This window comes from Fukomys damarensis, unplaced genomic scaffold, assembly GCF_012274545.1.
Source record: "Fukomys damarensis isolate Sample0158 unplaced genomic scaffold, DMR_v1.0_HiC HiC_scaffold_19, whole genome shotgun sequence".
Taxonomy (NCBI): domain Eukaryota; kingdom Metazoa; phylum Chordata; class Mammalia; order Rodentia; family Bathyergidae; genus Fukomys; species Fukomys damarensis.
Window position 1 is genome coordinate 63911619 of NW_022900931.1, and position 4941 is coordinate 63916559.

Consider the following 4941-nt stretch of genomic DNA (forward strand, 5'->3'; position numbering starts at 1 on the left):
CCGCGCTCGTTCCCCGGACCCCGTCCTCCAGACGCCGACCTCCGTCCGTGGGAGCTGGGCTGGGCCTCGGGGGCGGGATCTCGTGGCCCCTCTGGAGCCGGGGGAGCCCTCCCCACTTCCGGTGCATCTTCCTGTTGGGGGCCTGCGGGGAGAAGGTCGGGAATGCCCCCGCCTGTGTTAGGTAAAACCTTGAATCCGGGCGTGGTGGCACACGTCTGCAGTAGTCTGAGCCTGGTGAGGCCGCGGGAGGAGATCTCTGCGAGTCCATGGCTATTTATAGTGAGTTCTTGGCCAGCCTGCACTGCATAGCGCGTCCCTGTCTAAAAAAAGAAAAAGGCTTGAACGACAGCTTTGTGGGCTCCACCCCGGTGCGTGCCCGTCGCCGCTAAGCCCACTCCTTTTCTGGCCTCCGTTTCCCCATCTAAGTGCGCAGTGGCGTGGACCTAACAGTTACTGTTGATCAGGCCATGGCCAGTAAACATCGGAACATCTTCGGTCCCGTTCCCCGCCAGCGGGCAAGCCTTAACAAGATTTGGGATTTTTCTCTTGCTAATCTGTGTGTTCCCAACCCCCGGACTCTGCTGGCCCGTAGTAAATACCCATTCGGTGGATTTCTCCCCCGGGAAACGCCTTGTGGGAGGGGAGCTGTCCGTATTACAGGTGAGGAACCTGAGGCTGGAGCGAGACAGGAGCAGGTCCAGTTTGACGCCTGCGGTCCCCGCCCTCGAGGATCACGAGTTCATTGCCAGCCTGGGCTGGATAGCAAGACCCCATCTCAAAAGCAAACAAAAAGTAGCGTGGGGTCCAGGTGACAGGGCACTGGGGCCTGGTCTGTGCGATACCCATGGGGACTCAGACCTGTCCCAGCTTCCTGAATGTCTCCACCTGCTCGAGGGAGCGGAGGCTGGTGGGGCTGGGGAAGCTTGTGTTTCCTCCTGGGCTCCGGAGGTTTTGGATCCGGAGGTGGTGGGAGCGTGGAGCTGGGAGCGGGAGGGACCTGATTTATGCAGCTCCTCCCTAACGCAGTTCTCTTGCTCTCCCTCCCTGTCCCGCCTCTCGCATTGTCTGGCACCATCTTTCCCTGCCTCCCTTCGGTGTCTCCTGTCTTCCTTGCTTGGGCCGGGTTTCTGTGTCTGTCCCTGCTCGTTTTCCCCTCACCGTGTGTGTCTGCGCGGCTCTCTCTTCTGAGGGGACGTCCCCACCTCTTGCTGCTTTCTCTCCGCCCCTCTTTTCTCTCCTGTTTCCCACCTCTCCTTGACTCGCTCTGGTGACCCGGCCTACCAGTGGCGCTTGAGGCTACAAGCCCAAGGTAAGGGGTGGCCGCCAGGTGGCGCCCGGGGCCAGGGCGGGCGGGGTGCGTCTGGGAAGGGGGCTGTCACGGCTCTGACCCCCCCATGTCCATTCTCAGTACCTCCAGCTCAAGGAGAGGCTGGAAGATGAGTTCCCCGGATGCCTGGCCATCGTGAGTCTCAGGAAGGGGAGGCGGGTCGGGTGGGGCCTTGTCTGCCCCCCTGGGGCTCTGGCTGTGGACTGACAAGAGCCAAGGGGTTCACTTGCTGCTGCCCACACCCTGGGACGGGGAGGAGGGTGCCCCACCGCACCGCTGCATCTCTCCTCAGTGTGGTGAGGGGACGCCCCAGTCCACCGGCTTCTTTGAAGTGTCAGTAGCCGGGAAGCTGATTCACTCCAAGAAGGTGTGTGGGAGCACAGCATGGGGGTGGGCTGAGGTCCGGGCGTGGGGCCCAGCCCAGCGTTCCTCCTTTCCCCTCCTAGGGAGGCGATGGCTTCGTGGACACAGAGGGCAAGTTTCGGAAGCTGGTGGCCGCCATCAAAGCCGCCTTGGCTCAGGGCTAGTGAGCCCTGAAGGCAGAGGTGAGGGTCGGGAAGCCAGTTTGGTACTGGGGTGGGAGGGCGGCCCTTCCACTGCCCTTCCACGCCGCCTGCTTTGGGAAGGAGAGGTGCTAACGTCTGTTCCTGTGCCAGGAAACAGTTTCCAGTCCAGTGGGCTGTGGAACAGAGGGTCACTAGAGTTCCCAGGGTGTTGGAGACGGCCAGGTCGCTCATTACCATCAGGTGCCGACCCTTCCAGGCGCTCGAGTGACCCGCACACACGGCAGGAACTGCGGGATGCCTGAGCATGGCTGGCCGAGTGTAGAATCGCTTCTGGCTCCCAGACTGGCAGGGCTGTGCTGGCTGGGGTGTGCCCACCAGCCCTGCCCGCAGTTCCGTCGCCTGTGTTGGGTCTGAGTTTCCAGCTGGTGCAGGGGGAAGCATCCACTCCCAGGCCCTCAGATTAGACGCCCTTTCCAGCGCCTTCTGAGTCTGGTTTTGTTTTCTTGCCTTAGTTCCATGGCAGCCCCACATCCAGAACGGGCCTGCCTGCCAGACCGGTCCAGAGCGGGGCTCTGTCCTCCTGCTGTAGAGCCTGGGGCCACTTCCTGCCGTCCCTTGGATCTCTGAGGGTTCCCAGGTCTTGACCTTGGTCTAGAACTAATGTCCCAGTCCACACACTGGGCACTGCTGCTCCCAGCATGCTTTGAGCTAGAAAACTAGTTTCCAGATGTTTTCGGCTTAAGTTCCATGTCCTAGACTTTTGCTTATTTATTTATTTGTTTGTTTCTGGGGATTGAATCCAGGGCCTTCCTACTGAGCCACGTCCCCTTACTTCAAGAAAGGGTCTTGCACCAGGCATGGTGGTGCGTACCTGTAATCTGAGCACTCAGGAGGCTGAGGCAGGAGGATCACCAGGAATTCTAGGCCAGCCTGAACTGTAGCCAATGGCTGTCTCAAAAAAAACCAAACTCCAGATAGGGTCTTGCTAAATTGACCAGGCTGGGTTTACAGTTGGGATCCTCCTATCTCAGCTTCCGAGAGTGCTGGGATTACAGACGCGCACCACCCTGGCTGCTGCCTCTCCTTTAACACAGGCCCGACCGGGCTCTCCCTGAAGACCGGCCCCTCATCCTCTTCTCTTTCTGCAGCTCATGACCTTGACCCCACTGCACCCAGCGACGCTTCGTGACGGGAAGGACTGAAATGTCCCTGGACGCCTGGTCTTTCCCTGATGCTCTCGCGGCTGCCGGGTGGGGTGGGGGTCGACTCCTCCGTCTCTGCCTCTGTGGGATGTGCATCTTCTGGAACCTGCCCCCGCACACCTCCCGTCCCCACTCCCCGCCCCAGCCCCATGCCTTGGGTCCCCTCCGAATGGTCACCGCTGGCCGCAGGCTTCCTTCAGGGGAGCTGAAGGTCGGGGTGGGGATCTGCTTGCAGTAACAGAGGCTCCTGGGAAGGACGGTTCACAGTAATAAAGGTGAACGAGTGCACAGCCCATGTGTAGAATGTTCATCCCACCCCACAGCCCCGACTCCCTCTGCTGCTAAGTAGGTGCCTCACAGCAGTTCTGAGTTCTGCAGAGGGGTCAGGTACAGCCGGATGTTCACTGAAACAATATCCAGACTCCTGGATTCTTGGTACAATATTTTTCTTGCTATGTAGTTCAGGCTGGCCTTGTACTCACCGTGTAGCCCAGGCTGGCCTGGAACTCCTAGGGATTCTCCTGCCTCAGCCTCCGGAGTACCAGGATTACAGGAGTGCACTGCCAGGCCAGTTTATGATTGAATGCCGGCCGTGAGTGAGGTTCAGCAGGAGGACCGAGTCTGCACCAAAGTCAGGGACTCCACGTCCACACGCTGTCTGCCAGGGTGGGTTGGCCCCTCTGCTGGGATCCTCTTCTGCTCTTTGCCCACCTGGCGGGGCCTTAGCCTGGAGCCCCTTGTGCCAAACTGGAGCTGGACAGTGCCAGGGCAAGGATGGCCAGAGGGGTGACAGGGCTGTTCCTCCCTGGAGCAGCCCCTGCGTGGGTGGTTAAGGCTTTGCAGGCACATTTTTTATTTCTATGTTTTACGACCTACTCAAGCTATGTAGTGAGTTCAAGCCCGGCCTGAAGTATATAGCAAGACCAACCAAGAAACAAAGAAACTGGACCCAGATATTTTTAAAAAAAGTGTACTCTTGGGCCAGGAATTTAGCTCAGTGGTTCCGCTGCCTGCCTGGCAAGCGCAAGGACCCATGTTGGATTTTTGGTACCAAAGGCTGACTTGTTTACAGAAGCGTCAGGAGGCAGCAGCGGTCCCATACATCACCCCAGCGGTCTCCTCACTTGACGTCTTGCCTCGGAGGGGTGCAGGTGTCATGAGGAGTGAACCAACTCTGACCCACCGACTGATAAAGGCCTACACTGTATTTGGATTTCTTATTTTATTTGTAGAGACAGGGGTCTCCCTTTGTACCTCAGGCTGGCCTTGAACTCGTGGCCACCCTCCTGCTTCAGCCTCCTCAGTGCTGGCATTACAGCTGAGTGCTATCACGCCCAGCTTGTGTTTGAATTTCTTCAGGCTTTTTTGTGTTTGTTTTTTTTTTTTTTTTTTTTTTTTTTGGTACAGGTATTGAACTCGGGTCCTTGCACTTGCAAGGCAGGCCACCTAACCGCTGAGCTAAATCCCCAGCAATTGTGTGTTTGTTTTGAGACATGTTATTTGGCCGTGTGTCCCAGACTAGTTTCAAACTCGTGATCTTCCTGCCTCAGCCTTCAAATGCTGGGCCCACACCCCTGCACCCAGCTCAGTTTCCACTCAGTGACCTTTTTCTGGCCCAGGGTCCCACCCGGGACGCTCCGCAGTTACACTTAGTGGTGGTTTTTCCCATGGGGTCCTTGGCTCCTCAGTTTTTCAGTTTTTGATGCCCTCGGTAGTTTTGAAGAGCACTGTGCTGGGTGGGATTCCATTTGTTGGAATTTGGTGTTTTCCTTATGATTAGACAGATTATGGGTTTCTGGAGGAAGAGGACACAAGTAGTGTCACTGGGATTCTATCATGTCTTGGATGCCTGCCTGCCTGAGCACCTGGGTGGATGGTTTGTTAGGTTCCTTTACTATGAGAAGGA